Raw genomic sequence first — 22,513 nt, 5'->3', positions numbered from 1 at the left:
GTCATGTTGAAAGAAGCAACAAGAAATGGGTGAAGCTGACTTTAATAACACATTTTACTCACCCCAGTATTTCCAAATAGCAGCTGTTTCAACATGTCAACTGGAATTACGAAGTTATCAGCGGGGAGGGATGCAGTGGTTCACACCCGAAATCCCAGCGACTCGGGAGGCTGAGGGAGGAGGATGGTAGGTCCAAGGTCAGCCTGGGCAACTTGGGGAGGCTAAGGTTCCGGGGGAGCAGTCAGTGGGGGCGCCCCTGCTTCCATCCTCAGCACTACAGAGGAGGGCCTTTGTGTTTCCACCTGTCGTCTTCACCAGTCTGGCCCCTGCCTCTCGCTGCTCCTGGGTGGTGGTGTGTGGACAGTGCCTGCCCTTTGGCCAGGGCGGGTCTGGATGGGGAAGGGGCCATGTGCTTTCTTTGCCTGTTCCCTGCCAGAAGCAGAGGAGGTCCTGCCGACGAGCCTGGCCCAGGCGCCTGGTGGGTTTGTGCGAACAGGCCTGAGGTCGGCTCCGGCCGTCTGCCCTCCTGCAGGGTTGGTGCTGAGGCACTGCCCAGCCAGGCAGTGCGCTTCTTTTCTCTCCTGCGGCTTGTCAGCTGAAGAGTGTGTGGTCCCCTGCCTAGACAAGGGCCCCGTCAGCTCTGGGACTAGCTGCGGAAGACAGGGGAGCCCTCCCTCTAGAATGTTCTAGACAGTCACTGGTAGTTTTTAGATGCTAATGCAGAAATGGGGAGCAACTTGTACCTTAGGAAATGAAGACTGGTTTCAGTTTCAAAACTAAGTTCAGTCTTTGTGGTGAAGAACTGCGGTGACCTTAGCCCCGGCCTGTGCAGGACACGTGCCTACAGGAAGGGTCCTTCTGTTTGGTCTCCCTGTGGTTTGGGGATGGGGAAATGGGGGCAAAGCGGTGTGAAGTTCAGGCTGGCCTTTAGTCCTCATTCTCCCCTTATTAAAGGTGGTGAGGTGCTCGTACTCCGGGCCTCAGGGTCACTGCTAAGGGACTTTGGAAGCCCCTCCTGGCTCCCGCAGCCCGGTTGGCTTAGGTGCCTCACAGCTGAGATGACCTGTTGCAGATTTTCATGGGGATAAGGGCTCATGAACTGATCAGCCGCCTCGTCATGGGCTTGTCTTAGAGTGACATCACCTCATGGTTGGGGACGTAGGCCGTGCTTTTCACGTTGGGTTTGCTCTGGAGGAGTTGGCAGTGTGGTGTACCTGTGGGCCAGGGGAACTGACGGTCCAGGTGGTTAAAATCAAACAGCGAAACTTCCAGGAAACCTCACTTGGTTCTTGAGGTGTGGTTTCAAGATCCGGAACACTGCAGGTGTGCACCCTCACCCTGCACACCTGGTGTCCCAGAGGGCCTGTGGCTGGCCCAGGGCCTCGCAGTGACCCTGCTCAGGGCTGGACAGGGAGGGGGGAGCTAATCCCAGCACCTCCTTTGAATGAGTGAACCTTTGAACTCAGCGGCTGTGTTAGCCCCAGGTCTCTTCTGGTCTCCGTTGTTGGATAGTTTTGGGTTGAGAGGGAGTTCCCAGCCTGGAAGAGGAGCTGAGAGACCAGTTCCAGCAGGTCGGAAGTGCACCAGGAAACACAAAGGAAGTGTGTGCCTACCACAACTGCCTGGAGAGAGGCAGCGAGAAGAATGTGGCAGAACTTCAGTGTTTGTGCAGAAGCGTTCTGGCAGAAGTTCAGCGTCAGGACGAGATCGACCAGAAGTGCAGAGGAGTTTACCAAGGAGATTGCAGGGTGGATCTCACACCCTCTTCCTGCTCGTCCTAGGATCATGGTTTCCACCAGTAACATGATGTCAGAACAGCAAAGTGCGGAGAATACCAGTGCATGAGGCACGCAGCGAGTCTTGCCTAAGTTTTCATTGCTGTCCTCACCAGGGGCATCTACTTCTAGGTGGTTGACTACTGTCCTGAGGCAGATTCCCAGATTAGAGACATCTGATGATCCGTGTCCTGTCAATCACGTGTTGGAGAGTTCGTAATTTAATTGCAAAGGTTTATAAATGACTGAAACGTATTTGATGTTCCTTTTACTTTGCTTTTTGGATGTACTTTGTTATAAAATGACATTTTGTAAAGTACTTGAGGATAAGTGTTGATAATATCCACTGTGCTCTGTGTGGGTTGCCGCAGGTCTTTTGTCGGAACCCATGTTCCTGGCCAGCCATTGGCTGTCTGTCCCTGCCTCCCCTGGCCCTAGTGGACCTCGTCACCTCTTGGTTTCCCTGAACCTCCCGTTCCTCTTCTCTCCATCTTCCACCCCCCGGGGCATCTCCAGATCGTCTGTGTGGCTTCTCGTCCACTCACCTGCCACCTTCTGCCTTTGTTGGGGCAGCACTGCTGTTTGGTAGGTGAGGAATCAGCAAGATGAGGTTAAAAACTTGCCAAGTTGCAGAGCTGTAACCAACAGAGCTGGGACTGGGACCAGCCAGATTAGATTTGGTGTCCTCCCATCTCTTTTCCTCTTTGCTAACTTGATGATGATATTCTTAGGGGACTGTTTTGTGTGGCTCAGCGTTTTTAAGGTGGAGAATGTGTATTAATAAAATTAGAAGATTCGATTAGCACTGGATGTGGCAGGTTCTAAGGTGCCATTTATAGAAACTATGATCTGCAGATATTTTCTTAATGATCCGTTTTGTTGCCTCTCTGGGCAGCAGAGCCGTTTGCTGTGGGTCGTGCAGAGCTTGTTAACGTGAACATTTGTTTAAAAAGGGCAGCACACAGCATTTTTTCCTGAAACACAATGGATAACAATAAGACATCGCGCGGGAGCCTCATTTTCTTGTGTGGAAAATGGACTTATGTCTGATTGAGAGTGAATCTGGCTTGGTGAATTAAGATTTCAGTGGGTGGATGGTGTCCATTTCTGTAGCAGTTCATAGGGAACCTTCAGATGAAAATTAATGAATACCACTGGTGGCTAATTACAGCGCACCTACTGTGTGAGCGTGTGATCTTCTTGTTGCCTTTCAGTCCTCATCACAGACGAGCAAAGGGTCATTTCTAACTCTCCACGAGAGCCTGTCTTCAAAGAGGATTTGCATGCCAGCATCGTGAAACTTACCTCGACCTCTCAGTTTTTGGAGTCTCTATGACTTAATTAATTCTTCCCTCCATGTGGACAGGAGGCTCCCAACATTTGATTAAGCAAGAAAAGAGTATTTCAAAATCTCCACGGTTTTATGTTTTTGTCATAAAAGAAAATTGAAATATGAATGGAGAAATTAATCTTCTTTGAGCTAATGACATGCACCCTAAAATGCAGATAAGGAGTTTTATCGAACGTGGCTAGCTTGGATTGCTTTCGGCTCCAACATGTTGCAATTCGTCAATATGATAACTTACTCTTTTTATTTTACATAGTCAGGTCCCCCAGCCTGGTGGATCGGCTGCACCATCGAGGACCTGCCGTCCATGGCTGATGATTGACAGTATTGTGAACACGGCCGGCAACGGAATGTCTTGATAGATGAGGCTTTGTATGTCACGTTAATGTGGCTAGGATCTTGCAGAAAAATCTTTCGTCCTTTGTGTTGAGATGATGTTCCTTTTTGTCCTTCAGTGTCAGGCCACGATGTTGCTGGTTTCTGTGAATTAGACCTGCATTTTCCTAGCACACCAGTGGCCTGTTGCTGTCTGGAATGGGTAATGCAGAGACACTGCTCATGGATGGCGGGCGTGACCTCTCAGAGGCTGAAGTAGTGTCCACTCTATCGGAAGGCCAGACAGGTGGCCCTGGGTGAGAGGTGACTGTGCCCGCTGTGGGTCCCTTTGGCTCTTTCCTGTTTTCTGAGCCTGGTTCTCCTACCTTCTTGGACGGCGAGCTTTCTGCTGCTTGAACTCAGCGTCCCGGCTCATGCAGATGGAGTGTCTGTCACAGGTCCCCAGACACAGCAGGTGGCCCACCATCCATTACTGTGATCAGGAGACCTCCCCTTGCCAGTGTGTACTCACGATGCCCCTTAAGGGGGTGCCTGAGTTGAACTTAGCGGTTTGCCTGAACTGCATTTATGAAGAGGATTCCACTCCACAAGTTGTGGCCTTTATCACATTTCCTACTGTATGTGTATTTGCACGGAGAGCCCCCTTTACACACACACACACACACACACACACACACACAATTTTAGTTGTAGATGGACGCTATGCCTTCACTTTATCTATTTATTAATTTTAATGTGGTGCTGAGGTTGGAACCCAGCACCTCACGCGTGCAAGGCAAGTGCTCTGCCACGGAGCCACAATCCCACCCCGAGGAGGGCCTCTTTTTCTAAAGTCATCTTTTTTATTTTCCTGAGTCTGTGCGTGTAGATGGGGTTCTTGGTCTTCTCCTTCCATTTTTCTGAGTGAGGATGTCTTGTCATTAATTGCCTGCTCATGTGCCTGAATAGGAGCAGCCAGAGAGCTGTGGAGTGAGGGACCCGACCACAGCGGATGGGCAGGCTGGGTGGACACAGCTTCCTCTCACTTCCCTTGGACACCAGGGACCAGCGCCCTGAGAGGCAGTGGCTCATCTTCAGGCGGGTGCTGTAGCAGCACAGGGATGTGTTCTGCTCTCCTTCTGAGCCGCGATAGCTTACGGCTTGTAACCTCCATTCTTTATTCATTCATTCACTTTTTTAGGCAATATTAACTTCTGGGTACATATTTAAATAGTATGATTAAAGTGGAATGAGTTTCTTTATAAATTTGGAAAAGCATTAGGCATACAGCTTTTAGATTTTTTTTTAAAATTCTACATTGTAACATGAGGGTTACCCATCGAAGCCCATTTATACTTGTGGGTTTCCTGTCGTGACTTTTTTGGTGTTGCTCTTTTGCTCTGCATTGGCACAGCTAGCTTCCATAACACACACCCTGGCCGATTCTCGATTCTCAGCGGCCCATGTAATAGAGGTGCTTCGCGCTCACAGAGGAGTCCTGCCGGCTGTTCTTGGCCTACTTAGGGATCATGCTGCTTGCACCATTTCACTCAGCATTGGCTCCCAAAGAGGAGCTGAGAAGTGTGCCTCTGCCAGCCTTCCAGCCACACATGGACCCCTGTCCCCCAGCCCTGCACAGGCCCCCACCGCCCCCACGCAGGCCTCCAGCCACGCACAAGGGACCCTGAGGACGCAGGCCTCCAGCCACGCACAGGGGACCCTGAAGACGCACACCGCCTCCCAGCCACACGTGGACCCCCGCCCTCCAGGACATAAGTCTCCAGCACTGCACAGGGGCCCCGGAGGACGCAGGCCTCCAGTCACGCACAGGGGACCCTGAGGACACATCCCTTCCAGCCACGCAGAGGGGCCTCGCAGGACCATGCCTTCCGTCCTCGCTTAGGGGCCCCCGGAGGACACACGCCTTCCATTCACGTGCAGGGGCCCCGGAGATTGCAGGGGGCGACCTAGAGGGACCATGTTACTGCAGCTCAGTCTGTTGGCCGCAGTTGCTCATGATGGCAGCTGCAAGGTTGGAGGAGGAGCTTCAGTCTCTGCTTAGGAAGAGGAAGTGGGTTTGGTGATCACGGTCTCTTCCGCGGTGGGCATTTAGAGCCTCAAGAAAGCCTGTCGTTGCTTGCAGGTGTGGAGTGAGCACAGGCTGTGTCGTCACGTGCGCTTACCCGGCTCTGGTGTGGCCATCCCAAGCCACAGCTCACTTGGCTGTGACGCTGGGAGTCCTAACACAGCCTTCCCGGGTGATTTGGCTTAGCCAAAAGGTGGCATGTGCAGGTGAGGAACTCACCACATCCCTTCCTGTAAATGTCAGAACCAGTGTTTTGAGCCTTCGTGGAGAATATAACAGCTATTAAAAACATCAGTAGCAGGTAGAAGTAAAACTTTCCAGTGCTCCTGCATGAGGCGCGTGGCGAGCCACGTTTATTGTTCAGCTTGTCGGATGACTTGGTACTGAATATACAATTACTCCCATACGCCAGCTGATGTTTTCTAGGAAGATGACGGCATATGAAGTCAAAGTTGCATGATTTTGAAAGAAAGTGAAAATCAAACCGTCTTTGTCCTGCAGCAGCATAAGCATCACCTGAGGGTTTATGTTGTTGGGATTCTCCTCTGTCCTCAGGTGGCAAGTGCTTACCAGACCCTCTTAGGGCCAGGGCTGCACTTGAGGTTCCTAGGTTGTCTGCAAAAAAGTCAGGAGATGAGTTTACGAGGTCAGAAAAGATCGTATGGCTTGATCTACCTGAGGGTGAGAATCAGGTGAGCAACAAGCTCACTCGATGTGTATGTTTTCTCTTCCATTCAGTGTGGAACAGACTACAGGATTTGGGAGTGTGTTTGCTCAAATTACTTGTGAACCAAGTACTAGAAGATTTCTTTTCCTTCTGGGGTCTTGGGCTTGAATTAACGTAAGGGTCACCGCTGATGGGAAGAGGGAAGATGTGGATATCCGAATGGTCTGATATGCAGATGTCAGACCACAGAGCCTCAGGTGCTCCCTGTAGCAACAGAGAGAGACTGTGTGTGAATCTGCGTCTTCTCTGTAAGCCACCAGCCTTCTGCATTTGAGTAGGAGGATCCCCGCCCTTCTTACACTCCCCCAGTCCTCCTGGGGAGGGCTACATGTGCAGTAAGTGGCCCGTGCCTGCTGAACACAGCACGGCTCCTCCGCCCGTCCCTCACCCTTGGAGCTGCTTCCCGCCTGGGTCCATGGTCTTCCCTCCACAGCCTTACACAGTGGGGACGACGGTGGGGGTTCAAGCCCTCCATTTGTTACTTCCAGCCATGCCGTCCCTGGCAGTCACTGACCTTCAAGACCCTCGGTTTCCCCATAGGTAAAATGGGCTCAGTGAGACTTCCTAGGGGAGCTGTGTGTGTCTGTGCACTGAGATTGTGCCCGTGGGAGGTAGCAGGACTGTGTACCCCGACGTCTCAGTAGCTGGTGGCTGGGATCATTACCACTGTCATTGTCACCCACTTGTCCTGGGCCAGCTGGTCCGTCAGCTGTTCAGTGGAGCCTCCTGGGCAGCCTGGGGGGTGGTTAAGAAGGTGGGCCCAGAAGACTCTTGGTCAGAACCCCAGCTCCACCCTCCTGGGCTGTCTCAGCTCCTCTGAGCCTCCTCTGTGTTCCACAGAAGGGTCTGTCCTTTGGTTTGGGGGGGTGAGCCAGCATAGCAGTGTCCGCCTCTTGGGAAGCGTGGTAGATGGTGTCATGGCCCGTGGTTTCTCCTGCCCAGTGTGGGTGCGGGCCCCGTCTCTTAGGTGCAGGCGGCAGGGCTGTCCCTTAGCCTCTGGAGTCCACATTCCCGAGCACAGAGCCCATTTCTCCTGACCACTGAGGGCTGACCGCTCCCCGAGCACTTTTCGTGTAGGAAGATGTGATGTGTCTGTGCATCCATGCGGGAGGCTCCAAGACAGACTGGTGGTGAGGTTTCCTGAGAGCTGAGATGCTCCCTTCCTTGGCTTGCGGTGGACTGAGTCGACCCTGTCATTAGGGGACTCTGCTGACATCAGTCCCCTACTCTCCCAGGCTCTCTAGTCAAACAGTGAAGTGCGTGTCTCCTCACTCCAAGAGTGACATTCAGAAGTGGCTCCTTGCTAGCAAGGGTCAGAACAGGCTCCCTGCCCTGTGGGAAGGAACACGCCGCTTTAACTCCTACCTGCGAAGTCATGCAGCCTTCAGGTGAAGGACGAGCAGGGGCCAGGGGCCTTCCTGACCGGGCTGTGTGCAGGGAGCGGGACCCGGGGACATGCGTGGTGCAGGCTGTCTGTTCCCCTTCGTCCTCTGTCCCTGGCGCCTGGACTGTAGTGTGGGTTCCATGCATGGTGCCTCATGGAAAAACTCACAGAACAACCAGATGCCCGCCCTGACCTCTCTGTGGGGACGCCAGGCGTTTCCTTAAGGCCATCGGGTGGTGTCCTTGAGCCTGGCTTAAGGGGAGGGGAGCTAAGGAATCAGCAGGCCCAGGGGCCCTGGTGGGAAGTGGGGGAATCAGGAAGGAGCGTGGCAGGGGGTGGCCTGGCCTGTTGCCATTGGTGGTGGGATACGGCCCTGTGTTCCCTGAGGCTGGGCCTCCTGGGCCACAAAACAGCCTTGCTCAAAATGTGACTCAGGGTTTGGACGTGAGGTGTCCCCCCAAAGCTCTTGTTAGTACAGGAGTGGATTGTGAGAGCTGTGACCTATCGGTCCATCCTGTTTGATGGACTGACTGGGTGGTACCCGTGAGCAGGTGTGGTCAGGTGCAGAGGCCGGTCACAGGATGTGTCCTGAGAGATGCATCTTTCCCCTTTTCCTCTGCTTCCTGACTCCACCCTGAGCTCAGCAGCTTTCGTCCAGGGGCCTGTCCACCATGATATGCCGCCTCCCCTTGGGCCCAGAGCAGTGGAGTGGGCCGTCTACGGACCGAGGCCTCTGCGACCAGAAGCCTCCTCTCCACTGTTCTTGTGGACATTTTGGTCACAGGGATGTAATAGTAACTAAAACAAACTGTACTGAGGGAGGAGGGGTGGTCACTATGACTCACCTGACCATGTGGCTCAGAAGCCCTTGGAGCTGATTTGTGGAAGGAGTTTAGAAAGTTCCGAGATGCAAGCTGGAAACGCTTTAGGGTGTTTGGCAGAGCTTAATGGGTGGTTCTGTTGGGATCTCAGGAGGCTAGAGTGTGAAGGGCATGTGGGCTGTGCTCATGAGGTTTCAGAGGGGAATGTGGCCTCTATTTAGAATTCATCTAGAGGCCACTGGTGTGCGTTAGATGATGTGAGGCTAAATTTAAAAGCAATAGACTGATGAGTCTGGTGGAATAAATTTCCAGGTAGCACAGTGTTCAGTCAGTGGCATGGATGTTGCTATAGCTTTCAGCAAGTTTCACTGTGAGACCTGAGAGCAGAAGACAAAGTAAAGGGGTTTTAACAACTTGCAGTTTGGTGAGAAAAGTACATAGAGTTAGGGATAGGGAAGGTATGCCTATTGAAGAGATCGCAGCCCCTAAAGAGGTGCTGAGTGCTTTGCACACAGACAATAGGAAAGATACTTTGAGGGCCTCTCAGGAATTTGAAAACCACACCCACTGCAGGCTCCAGGAACAGAAGAAAGGATTCCTTTGAGAAGAGATCAAGGGGCATCCTGCTGGCACAGGGGAGCCTAGGAAGTTGGTGAGCCACGCAGCCACTCAGGCTGCCATAGCTGTGAGTCTGGGATCCCAGGTATTGCAGGAGCTGGCGACAGACCTTGGCGTCAACCACGTGGTGCTGGTTCTGCAAGAATGCAGGATGATCAGGTTAAGGGGTCACGGAAGCTTCCACTGAGGTTTCAAAGGAAGGACTGGGAGGCCAGGCCATGTGCAGGAGGGTTGGATTCCTTACGGGCTGCTCTTGACAAGGTGATGTGTGACGCTGTCAAGGTGAAGCTAAAGCTGGAATGGAGACCTCTGGAATTCAGAGACGCCAGCAACGTGGACTGTGTCCTCCCAGAGCTGTGTGTGTAGTTACCAGACCTGTTGCCCGACTGGGTTTCAGCCCTGTTTTGACCCCACCCCTCTTTCTGTGCTCTGTTCCTCCCTTTTGGGTGTAAATAATTGGTTTTGGTTTTTACAGAGGCTCACACACGAGTTTGCCTTGAGTCTCGGATGAGACTTTGAATTTTGAGGCAGCGATGGAAATGTTAAGAGTAGGCGGCTCTCGGAGATGGACTAAATGTACTTTGCGTTGTGCGATGGACATGAGCTTTGGGAGCCCCAGGTGGAATATATGGTTTGGATGTGAGGTGTCCCCAGTGAGCTCCTGTGTTTCTGCAGGGACATTCAGAGGTGAAACAGTTGGACTGTGAGAGCTGTAACCTATCAGTCCTTCCTAGTGGACTGACGGGTTGGTAACCACTGGGCTGTGTCCGTAGAAGGTGGGTCCCTGGGGCATGTCCTCCTCGAGAGTCCCTCCCCACCCTCTGCTTCCTGCCTGCCATGAGGGGACAGCTCTCCTCTGTGGCTTCCTCGGCTGTGATGTCCTGCTTCATCCTGGGCCAGAGCTGGGGGCTCAATTCTGGGACTGTGAGCCAAAATGAACCTCCCTCCTCTGAGCTGTTCTTGATGGGTATTTTGGTCACCAGGATATAAAAGCGGACTGGCACGGTCGTGATGGTGGGATCTGGCGCTGCCCAGACTGAGACAGCTTGGCCCCCGCCGGGCTCTCTGGGCTCCCTCAGGTCCTGTGAATGCCAGCCCCTGGTCGGCAGTGGCTTTTGTTCTGTTGACCTTGCGTTCAGCCCGCGGGGCTCTGAGGTGGGCTCCTTCAGTTGAGAGGTGCCCGGATATGCTCAGTTCAGTGCCGTTTCCATTCCCGACTCCCCGACTTCCGGGGAAGATAGCTCAGCTTCCTTGCCAGAGGATGTATGTGTAACAAGAGGGTAAAATAAGGACGGGAGGGACCCAAACACTTGTGATTTAAGTGACCTTGTCTCCTCTGGGATTTCAATCCATTTAACAGTTCTGTCGGGTGCTGGGGTTGACGGGGCACAAGGAGGCCCAGTGTGTGGACTGGCGTGGGAGCCATGGCCACAGGGAAGGTTGTGGTGTGCCAGGCGTTGGAGGCTCCCCAGGGAGGGGCTCCTCCATGGTGGTCACTGGGTGGTCAGGGGCAGCCTCCTGGGAGAGCTACCCGTCATCAGTCCACCAGGTTAGGTGAATGGACTTCACTCTGACCCCAGAACAGAAACTTCGTCCTTTTGGGGGGCCCGATGGTCATGCCGTGAGCGGTCATTTTCCTGTCTGTGTGTGAGCTCACCACTTGTGTTAGAGGTAAGAGGCAGAAGTGTAGCTGGAGGGAGCATAGCTGGCCACCTCCGAGATGGGCACTGTTCTGAGCAAGCCCACAGGCGCTGCCCACTTTTGCGGGTCAGGGAACTTGTAGGATTTCCCAGGAGGCAGCTGTCCACCAGCCATACAGGAGCCGGCTATCCCCGGGCACGAGCAGAAGGGTTCCGCAGGACAGGTCTGCTATTGTCCTGGAGACTTAGAAGCCGTGAGGCAAGGTGGCACAATGTGCTCAGCTGCTGTCCTGGATGAGCCGGGATGGCAGTTTAGGGATTCGTGAGGCCACGGGGTACGGCAGACATTGGGCTGCCCTGGGGCATCCTGCTGCTCAGCTCCTGCCCCCTTCATCTGGACTCGTGCTGGCCCCTTGTTCCCCTGCTGTGTGTGGCCTGAGGAATGAGCATTTGTGCTAGGACGGCTGATCAAGTGTCCGGTTCCTACAGCTCTTTGCTCTGCCCCCTGCCTGTTGGATGGGGTGCCTCTTTGGAGCCAGACCCCTGGCGGCTGGTTGTCTAGGCTGGGCTCTCGGGCAGGTGAGCTCTGTGCCTTGGTTTCCCCAACGCCTCAGGAGCTGGTAGCATTTCTCGCATCGCAGAGCTGCTGTGAGCCCTCATTGTGTGAACTGTCACGATTGTCAACACAGGTCGGTCAGCTGGGAGCTGGTCGTCAATGTAAAAGGCTCCTTGGATGTTGGCTGCTGTACTTTTGCGGCTGTTCTTATTTAACAGGTACATTTCCTGGTGCATTTTCTTGATTGGTAGGCCTAAAAGACAGAACCAGTTAGTTACATAAATGGCAACGCCTGTGTCCTGATGAACACTGAAGGGTAATTTGATGCACCTTGCATCCATGCATTTTATGGCTATTTGTAATCTTTCTGCGGGGATTAGTGCACCCCACTTGATAAACTTAACGCACTGTAAACAAGGCTTTGATCTTCCAAATGCAGTCTTCATGGTCCATTAAGACCTCACTGGGTTTTCTCTTACCCTCTACTGGCCAGCGTGCCTCTCTGCTCTTGGGTGCTGGCCTTTCTCTGTGTTTCTTGGCTTCCTTGGGTATTCTGTGTGCTCTCGATTAGGTCAAGCTCGGAGCGCATGCTTTCTCTGGGATGGGAGCTGCTGGACAGACAGCCTTGGGGATCCAAAACAGCCCCACCTGTGTACTTGTTGCTCAGTTTGTTCCAGCAGCTGATTAGAGGTCAGTTAATGCACAGCCCTGCGCCCCGATGAGTATCATGCACTTTTTCCTGGAACCCGTTCTGCATTCAGTGGCTCCATAGGTACCAGAGTCATTTTGCTGTTAGTGTATCCCTGGAACCATGAATCATCCTGGAAGGTTTTTGTTTCTCTGTTTTTGTTCTCTGGTAAAGATAATGCACTGTGGTAGAGTCCTTGCGTGAATGTGATAGAGCCCGGGTTCTATCCCAGTACCCCATAAGAAATAAATAAATGATTTTCTCTTTTAATGTCTCAAGTCTCAGGCGTGGACCTGTTTCCCGCTGGAGACTTTGTGGGGTGGAGAAATGGTGCAATGGGGCCTTAAGCCTCTAAAAACGGGTCCTGGGAAGCCAGCGAGCATGTTGGGAGGCCCGTGGGGAGGAGAGGGTGGACACCCTTCCGAGGTGTGTGACTTACTGGGTTTTATGTATGACCTCGCTGGTTCTTCACCCGGGACGGGTGTTGATAGGGCAGGGACGCTGTCAGATGAGGAAGTGGATTCAGCTCTAGCAACTGGGTCAGGGTCTCCCGGGGGCACACAGGCCACCCCTCCCCTGGCAGGGCCAGGGGCAGAAGCACTGACAGAGACCCACATACGTCGAGTGCATTTTATCAGAGCATAACTCCAGCTCTGTCTGTCCAGGACACCCAGCTGTGGCACAGACAGAGGACAGCCGTCGGGACGCATGCTAGGTTCATGTCTCTGAACCTCATGGAACTTGGGGCAAGAACCTGCAGTACAGGGCTGTCAGCCCCTTCCTGGGGCCCTCTTTCCACCCCAGCTCCATCCCACAAGGGGAGCTGCCTCGGGCTCCTGTCTGCTCAGGTCCAGCCACCTCTTCTGCATGTGGCCTCCCCTGAGCCTGGTAAACTCGGGGGTGCCACATTCACCTGCTCAAGTCCAGGCCTCGGGAAGAGGCCCACACTGGACACTCAGGCAGATTGGGGGACATGCAAGGCCGGGCATCTGTAGGCCCTGGGCCACCCCCATGGCTTTGATAATGGCATCTGGTCTTAGGGCAAGCAAGGTGGGTGTCCAAGGTACCCGTTGGACGCAGGAGCCGTGTGTCATCTGGTATGGGCACACGATGGGTCAGTTGGGTGCAAAGTCAAGTCTGTCCCTCATCAGCGTACGTCACCGCACAGGAGCTGGGTGCCGGAGGTGTGCCCACCATAAGGCATGCCTTAGATCAGGATGAAAATGAGTCTATAAACAGTTCACAGTGTCGTCCTAGGGAAACCACAGGTGGGCAAGGGAGTGATGGGAGGGGGTGGAGGGACAGTGTCAGGGATGGCGTTCCTGTGGACCGGGCAGAACACGGGCAGCTGTGTGATGGCCTCGGGCCCACGGGTGATCCTCAAGGCCAGGGTGTGGTGGGGGACACGGGGGCCCTGAAGTCCTTGCTGTGGGATCACTGTGGACTTTAACTGGGGAGGGACGGCAGCGTTTCCTGGCGGAGCTCCCCTGACAGTCAACTCAGCGGCCTGTTCAGATCTCAGTCGTTTTGCCGACACTTGGTGAATCCCCAGCCCCGCAAACCTGTCTCTTCTGGTCACCAAGTGTCACAGGCATGTTTTGTGGCCGTTCGAGGGCCTAAACATCGGTGCTTCTGGCAAGTAACGTGGAGAAAGTGGCCGTATATTTAACTACCACGTTTCATGTCTTTTGCTAAAAATATGGAGCCCAGAGAGCCAAGCATAAATACAGGCCGGCCCGGTGCCGGCCATTCCTCAGCGCACGTGGGTGCCAGATGTCTTCATCTCCACAGGATTTATAGCAACGTGAATAATGTGTCGGAGACCAACAAATCAAAATCTCATTTCAGATGTGTGACACTAATGTGGTGCTGACTTATTGTTTCCTGTGCTGGATTTCTGATAAAGTTTCTGAAGCACCTCCTTGGAAGGAGCGGCGGGAGGGAGGCACGGGGCGTCAGGCATGCCGCTTCCCATCCCCACAGATCCACTGACTGATTCCTGATGCAGAAGCAGCAGAACCCAGCACCTCTGTGAGGAGCACTCGGCGCGGCCACATGTCCAATGGTTGAGAACTTGGGCGTCGCACGACACTTAGGAGAAAAGGAGAGAGATGGATTTTTAGTTCTTATTTATTATAATGATATTTTTATACTGTTGGAGACATTTACTCAACAGTAACCAGATGTGTCACAGAACCGCTGCACGGAGTTTTCATTTTTATGCACACACTTGGAAATCTTAGGCAAGGTTCAGCGTGTGTTATGGAAAGTGGAATGGCCTTTTCCTAGTCTGAACAGCTGTGTGGAGCAGGATGATAACATCGTTCCCTGTCTCCAAGTGACCATCTGTTTTTATGGGACTTGACAGGTAATTTATTAATTTTAAGAGATTTGTTTTAGTGAAATCCTGGCAGCGGTGTGTGCAGCAGAATTTTAGGAGAACAATGTACAGCTCTGGGATTTCAAGCCGTTCCTTAGTCCTGCCATCATTTTAAGCACCTTTTCTTGTCTGTTTTGAGATGGACAAAAACTTTTACCAGTGACTACTACAGCAGAGACCAGACTGGGTGCTCATGGCTACTATAGCAGAGACCAGACTAGGCGTCCATGGAACAACCACTATAGCAGAGACCAGACCAGGTGCCCATGGAACGACCACTATAGCAGAGACCAGAGTAGTGCCCATGGAATGACCACTGTAGCAGAGACCAGACTAGGTGTCTATGGAATGACCACTGTAGCAGAGACCAGACCGGGTGCCATGGAGTGACCACTGTAGCAGAGACCAGACTACGTGTCTATGGAACGACCACTATAGCAGAGACCAGACTAGGTACCCATGGAATGACCACTATAGCAGAGACCAGACTAGTGCCCATGGAATGACCACTGCAGCAGAGACCAGACTAGGTGTCTATGGAATGACCACTGTAGCAGAGACCAGACCGGGTGCCATGGAATGACCACTGTAGCAGAGACCAGACTAGGTGTCCATGGAACGACCACTATAGCAGAGACCAGACTAGTGCCCATGGAGTGACCATTATAGCAGAGACCAGACCAGGTGCCCATGGAGTGACCACTATGGTGGAGACCAGACTGAGTGCCTGTGGCACCTCTTGGCTGTTATTCAATTTGGTTTGGGCCAAATTTAGGAATATTAACTAAATAATCAATCTCTCTTTTTTCTTTCAGTACCATCTCAGGTTGTTTCTCTTGTCTTTTTTTGTATAAAAATTAAATGTCCAATAGGTAGCCAGCTGCTGTTTAAACTCGCTCCAGCTGTCCCTTCCCTTGCTAGGTCCATCTGGATCCTCTCGGGTCTTACAAGAGGCGGAGGCTCTTTTCACATTCTTTTGTCACTTTTAAGGCTTCTTGAATTCCCAGGCTGAATGCAGAGCGGAAGGCAGCTCAGGGTCGTCATGGGAATCCTTCATGATGGGCGCTTCTCCGCGCCTTTGTGCTTTATTTTCCCCCGTGTGCTGGGCAAGCTGCCTGGGCCTTGCTTTCCTCCAGGTGGGTCAGATGGGGGGCATCCTATCTGTTTTCACTTGGGGAGCTGAGATGTTTTTAAGCTGAGCCGTGTGCTGGGGAGCAGTCAGCTCACCAGTTCTGTCTTGCAGTCACCAAGGGCTCGGAGGAGGCTGACTCATTTTTAGCTGACTTCCCCAACCTGTGAAATGAGGTGACACTTTCCTCCCCACTTCCCTGGAACACATGAGGAGAATGAGTGAATGAGGTGAGTATTTACCAGGTGGCAGTGGCCCAGTGTGATTTCTCAGGATTTGAGACCTGCCCAATTCTAAGCAGTTTAAATCCTTGTCCACAGTGTGGCTCTGTGGTGGTGCTGAGGGGGAGGAGGCAGTGGCCGAGGGAGAACTGCGCAGTGTGGACCCCGGCAGAGTAGCCACTGGCCCACAGACCCGGGCAGACCCTGGTCAGGTCCCCACGTGCCACCAGGACCTGGGTGAGTCACTTGAGTTCAGACCTGGAATTGAAACCTGTGTCATGTCTTACTGACTAGCACAGTGTGCTGCCTTCAAGACAAAAACAAAACAAAGTGGAAACCTATAGTATGTTCTGGAGCATTTGGAAAGAGCACCCAGAGGCAGGAGAGGCCAGAGACATCCTTACCTTCTACTTAAGTGTTTGTTTAAAAATAAAACAAACAGATGGCCGACAGGGTCATGGACATCAGGCCAACTGGGAAGGGCAGAGTAATTGGCTGCCTGAGGACTGAAATCGGCATATTGGACTTGGCTGCAAAGCTTGCTTGTTTCTGATTTCTGGGAATCGATGAATCTCATTAGTGCCTCCTTCCCTCCTCTCCTCCTCCCTGCCTCCTGCCTTCCTCTCTTCCTTTGCAGAAAGAGACCCCCTTCCCATCAGGGCAGGTTCCAGAGGCTTACGCCCTAGCAGCTTCTGTGGTTGCCTGGTGTTTCTGGTTTCTGTGCTGTGGACGAGAACAGAGATGTTCTTGCTCATCAGCCCCTGCAGCCTCTGCCAAAGTTATTGGGAGTTGCAAGTAGGCTGTGCCATTTTTGTTACTAAAAAAGAAAAGGAGCTGGCTTCAAAAGTAGAAATAATGTTTCCTTTGGAACCACATTGCAACAACATTGGGTGGTCTTGATGGGGGGGAGTATTTTTTTTTCTAGTTTAGGGTGTAGGTTGGTTGACGTGACCATTATCTTACAAGTGTTGGGGGAAATAGATCATGGGATGATTGACATGAAGCAGGGCTCTTGGTGGACGGGAGTGAGAGTGTCTGCAGAGACAGGTCATCAGTGTGGAGTGCTCCGTGCCTTCTTCCTGTGCCAGCTCTTACCTTCCAGCAGCCTGTTGGCGGGCTGGAGACTGGAGGTGGGGGTCCCTGTGCCTGCCTGCTCACCAGCTATCCCAGGTTGGTCTTGTACCAGTTTCCCCATGCAACAGTGTTTCACCATGCCTGCCCTGACTCTGTAAGAGAGCTAAGGAAACGGGGCATCGAGTTTTATCTTCTTATGTCCTCCACAGTCAAGTCCAGGTGGGCTCAGAACCATTTCAGGAGTGCTTGAGCTGCACCAGTGTTCGGAAAGGCAAAGGGCCAGCTGGCTGGACATACGGGAAGGCTCGGGGGCAGACAGGCCCCAAGTGGTCAGGCTGTGTCAGGGAGGGCAGCTAGCTGAAGATGAGCTGCCAGAAACAGGACAGATTGGGACCTGAGACTTCATCTGCCATTGGAGTGATGCTGACTTGAGTTCACATGGAAAGGAAGCCATTTGCAGAGCCCCATTTTATTTTTATTCTCAAAAAGCTTTTTGAGTCATATTTGTCATATCAAAATTTACCCTTTTCAAATATATACTTCCATGTACTTCAATGACTTTTAGTGAATTTTCCAAGTTACACAGCCATCACCATGGTCCAGTTTTGGAACATTTCCCTTCTCCAGTTAGATCCGTTGTGGCCATTTGCAATTAATTGCAGTCCACCTCTGTCCCAGACAAACAAGACTCTGCTATTGCTTCTGTGATCCAATGGCATGGTCTTTGTGCCTGGCTTCTTTGACTTAATACAATGTCCCAGAGGTGGCTTCAGCTTGGTACAGTGTCCCAGAGGTGGCTTCAGCTTGATGCAATGTCCCAGAGGTGGCTTCAGTTTGATACAATGTCGCAGAGGTGGCTTCAGCTTGATACAGTGTTGCAGAGGTTTGGCTTTGACTTGATACAATGTTGCTGACCGTGGTAGCAGCTCCTCCCTTGTGTGCCACTGGGTGAATACAGCCACTCTGTCAAGTCACACTTGGACATTCGTGTGGTTTTGGAGTTTTGGCAGTTGTGAGTCTGTGGATGATGTTCCTGTTTCTCTTGGGTGCTGCGATAGGCAGAGTTCTGGCCCTGAGACCTGGGCTTTTCCCTAGGAATGTGCAGCATTTCATGTGACAAGGGGCTTTGCTGATGTAATCAAGGTCACTAATCAGTCAACCTTAAGTTACAGGGATTATCTTGCATTGACTGGAGGAACCCAGTTGGTCATGTGAGTCTTTAAAAGCAGAAGAGGAATTCACAAGCGGTGTAGCAGAAGTGGGAGACACTTGAAGGGGAATTTCATATATTGATGTGATCTTGACAAGGTGCCCTCTGTCAAGGAAACAGAGACCTCAGCCTGTGGCCGTAAGGTACAGAGTGCTGCCAGTACTACTGAGCTGGGGGAGCATTTTGGTCCCAAGTGAGAACTTCAGTTCCAGCCAGTAGCTTGATTTTGGTCTGTTGGAGCCGAGAGCCCAGTCACTGAGCTGAGCTTCTGGCTTTGCAAGGTAACGAGTCAGTGTGCGTGGGCATTAAGCCATCACTTCTGTGGCATTTTTCTTTTCTTTTGTACTGGGAATTGAACCCAGTTCTGCCACTGAGCTGCACCCCAACCCCTTTTTATTTTTTAGAGACAGGCTCTCGCGAAGTTGCTGGGGCTGGCCTCGAGCTTGCGATCGTCCTGCCTCGGCCTCTGGAGTGTCTGGGATTGCAGGCGAGTGCCATAGTGCCTGCCAAGTTTGTGGCCCTTTATCTTAACAGCCACAGAAAGGAGCCAGGAGAGATCCTGAGAGCGTCGTGGTAAATTTCCACTTTAGAAGCAGAGCCGAGGAGGGACACGGTGATTTAAAGTCCCCTCGGCTGTGCTGAAGTCCTCTCGAGGGCTCGAGGAGGCAGGGCCAGCGGTGTTCCCGCGTGGATGGCCGAGGTTTCTGGAGCAGGTGTGGCCCTCTGTGGAGGCGACGGGTTGGGAGGCCGTGCAGCGTCCAGCCTTGGCTGCACACCAGGCCTTCCTGTGGGGCTCAGGTGGGCTCAGTGGACAGAGCAGGTGTACAAGAGAAGACCCTGTAAGGTGTTTTCCCTGTAGAACTCCATGTAAGTAAGCCCAGTCACCACCCAAGAGAGACCCGTCACTAGTGGGAGGCAAGGGACGTTTGAAAGAGAACAACCAGAGATGCGAATAAACAGAGAGAGTGGCTCTGTGGGAAAGTAACCGCGTGATGTGATGGAGGGTGGCTTTGGGATGGGTGTCATTGTGCAGACGTGTGGCTTCAAAGTGTGGGGTGTTGGCCTCACTAGCGGCAGCTCCCCCCAGGACTGGTGGCCATGAGGTTCAAGATGTTCAGCGGGCAGGCTCAGACGGGTCTGACCCCAGATGCGAGCCACATTTCCTTATTGGGCTTCTCAGTTTGGGTATTGTGAGCTAAAACTTAGTTCCCCAGTTTTCGAGAGGTGATTGATGGCTCTCTTCACCATTCAACATCGCTGTGTCTTTGACACCTAATTCAACCAAGTTGGCAAGATCACCGCTCCCAGGCCCTGTGAGCTCCGTCTGCCTGGTGGCTTCAGTGTGGGCCTCTCCTTCAGCAGGTGCCGCCCCAGGACACTTTTCTGACTTCTGTTTTCCCACTGGGTGTCCCAGACATTTGACACGCCAGATGCTGTTTCATTTTGATGGGATTAAAATACAGTCACAGCCATCACTTTTTGGCTCATGTTCCTTAAAACATAAAGGAATAGGTAAAATTCTGAGTGTTTGATCTCTTGGAGAAGGAAGAAGTGTGCAGAGCAGCTCGGCTGTCAGCAGACCTTCTGGCCCTTTTCACAAACAGCTGCGGCAGAAGAGAGCAGGATGTGCTGGCCACCGTGTGTGCAGCATGTCTGGCCCGGGGCGGTTGCAGAGCGAAGGAGACAGCTGTTCCCTAAGAGAGCAGCTGGCCTGCAGGGAGGTCTGCTGCATCGTGTGCATGTTCGGAGTTTTATCTTGAGAAAAGATGACTCTCAGAATGTCGAAGAAACTATTAGCCACCACTGGGTACGTGCCTTGCCACACCCCTGCAGTAGCACAGAGATATATGTCTGAGTGGTGGGCTCATGATGCGCTCATGGGAACAGTGGCCGGCGTCCAGGTGTTTAAAGACAAAGCAGTTAGGATGCCAGGTGCAGGGTGTCATGGAGGGGAAAGTGCTGGTTTCAGGGTTCACACACAACCACGTGCAGGGTCCTCTTTCAGGGGGTCTTGCCAGGCTTCCCATTCACACACCCCTTAGCTCTGCAAACAATTCAATTTTATTTGACATTTATTGTGTGGCACCTGACATTTCCAAGTGCAGTAGGTATTCTTTCCTTCCAGACAACTCAGTTGTGAAATTAAGATTGATACTCTATAATTCCTACTCAACAGGGTTCAAAATTGACCAGTGATTTTGGAAGACGAAGCAGTTTCAAATTTTTGACCCCTTGATAACCTTCTCCCCTGGAAGCAGAAATAATGGTCACTCAAAGACTGATCTCTGCTGGCAGCCTGCAGTCTCGGGCTTCACCTCTGTTCCCAGTTGCTCTGCCGTGTGTGTGTGTGTCACTGAACAAGCGCTGTGCATGTGGCCGCTTGGAGCTTGTGTCTCTCATTACCTTTTTAGTGCTCTTTCCTCAGTCAGCATATAGACAATGGGCCAGCAAACACAGTGGCCTCGTTGCCAAACTTGCCATAAAATAAAGTGTACGAAGGGACACGTGGAACTGTCTCCCTGAGAAGGAGCCGGGGCTGTCGGGTTCTCGCGTGGCCTTCTGAGTGTAGAGGTAGAAGTGGGTACTGCCAGGAAACCCGGCTGCTGACGACCTACCCCCAGCTCCTCAGACCTCACGGCTGTGTCAGCTTCTCGGGGCTGGAACTCTGCAGCACAGGAGGGCAGGTTGGCCTCGAGCTGCACCTCGCTGTCATCTGATGTCCCCTGAGTTTCCCCTGTTGCTGACAGCATGGCCGAGTACCCTCAGTCTCCACACCCCTTCCCACGTAGGCTGTGGCTGTGGTTGCCTTCTGGTTGACACTGCCTGTGCCAGGAGGCCCAGCATGTACCCTGCAGTGAGTCCGTGACAGAACGGCTCCTGGCAGAGAGAGTTTGGGTGTGCCCCTTGGCCACGCGCTCCTGGAGGTCTCTCAGAATGTCCGCTGTCTTTCAGAGACAACTAGTGCAAACCGTGTCCTTTACAGAGTTTGAGAGAGTATTTAAAAAAAATTAACTCAGGTAATTTGGGCCTGGGGAGGGCCTCGTGCACACTGAGTACCCCCCACCACGGAGCCACCTCCCCGGGTGTGTGGCACATCGTTAGCCCTGCGCTGGGTCCTGACTGCATTGCCCTGGCAGGCATGAGCTGTCCCTGCCCTCTGAGAGGGTCCCGAGGAACCTGGGTCTCACAGAAAATGTCTCCTAGAACTTCACAATATGTTCCCAAANCCCCCGGGGCATGGAGGCTTCCTTTGTGCCAAGCCCAGCACTCCAGGTGGCAGTGGAGAGTTGGGAGCAGGGAAAGGGGCCTCACCTGTTTCCCCATGGAGTCCCCATCTCCTCCTGCTGCACTGCCGCAGCTCTGTTGCAAACACTGGGACCCACCTTCCCAGCCTGGCTCAGCTTGCTTCCTCTCACTCCCTGCTTGGCTCTGTAGAGGAACGCGCCTCCCTGTCAACGCTCCCAGCTTCCCGTCACTCCTCTACTCCCACCTCATCCTGCCCTGTCCTCTAAGATGCCTTCTCTTTAAGGGTCTGAGGTTCCTTGGTATCCGATGGCCATTGGATTCCCTGGAGAAAACGGTGCGTCTGTGTCACCCAGTTGAAAATAAGCAGAGCACAGGTTCAGGAAGGACGGCTCTTATTTCTGCCCCATCTCTGCTTCCCCTGGTATCTTTGTGACCCGAGAAGTCCTGTGACTTCTCAAAGATCTTTGCTCATAAGTAAAATTAGCAGAATGATTTGTCTACTTCACAGTGTGTGGTGAAGCTGCAGGGAAACTCATGAACATAAGAACTCTTAGAAAAGCCGTAATGTAATGGGGAAAAACAGGCTCCACTGTGTTCCAAAAAGAAAACAAAACAACAAGGTTTCATCAAACTGTGGACCAGACCACGGTGAAGGGGAGAGATGGGCAGGGTCCTGGGGAGTGAGGGTTCATGGTGAGTGGGTGAGAGGGTTTAGTGAGTGGAGTGAAGGGCTTGGAGTAGGTTGGACTGTGACCTGTGCTTAGGGAAGGGCCCCTTCTGGGATATTCTGTGAGTTTATTTCTTGGTAATGGTTCTTCTCTATGCAGGAAGTGGTTCGGCAGCCCCAGGTTGAACTGCGTGGCTGTGCTGAGGGCAGCTGGGGTAGAAGGGACCTCCTGTGTGCTGGTGGCCTCGGAGCCCTGGACCTGTGTGTTTAGGCTCTTGGCCTCTGCTGAGCAGGGTGCTGGGGCGCTTGGTCTCTTAGGACAACTCACCGGATAAGGAGTTACTTAAGACGCGTGAAACTCATTCCCACCCTATTCTGGAGGCCTGAGTACCCGACTCCCTGTGGACAGGGTGGCTCCTCCTGAGACTCTGTGGATAATGTGTTCCTGGCACCTGGTGGCCTCAGAGCAGCTCTGGTGCCTGTATCTGTAGGAGCCTTGCTCCAGTCCTGCCTCGGTGGCCTTTGTCCCCGCCCCTGGTTCTGTCCCGTTTCTTTCTCTGCCTTTTCCTTGTGCGATCCGTGTCTTTGGAGTCAGGGCCCTGGGCAGTCTCCTGCAGATTCCTCCCCT

At 52.7% G+C, this 22,513-nt stretch overlaps 1 protein-coding gene and 1 long non-coding RNA gene across 6 annotated transcripts in view; both read left to right on the top strand.

The window, feature by feature from the left end:
- Suclg2 (succinate-CoA ligase GDP-forming subunit beta) overlaps nt 1-22,513 on the top strand; it is a 140,482-nt gene that overhangs the window by 758 nt on the left and 117,211 nt on the right. The gene's annotated exons all lie outside the window — the stretch shown is intronic.
- On the top strand, nt 19-21,104 carry LOC125611717. The gene is made up of 3 exons (XR_007341904.1): nt 19-15,474; nt 15,582-15,697; nt 15,788-21,104. It is a non-coding gene; the product is annotated as an uncharacterized LOC125611717 (long non-coding RNA).

Source organism: Marmota marmota, unplaced genomic scaffold (genome assembly GCF_001458135.2).
Source record: "Marmota marmota marmota unplaced genomic scaffold, marMar, whole genome shotgun sequence".
In the NCBI taxonomy this organism is placed as follows: Eukaryota; Metazoa; Chordata; class Mammalia; order Rodentia; family Sciuridae; genus Marmota; species Marmota marmota.
Note: the sequence above shows the minus strand (reverse complement) of the source record. Positions and strands in the feature narration are given on the sequence as shown.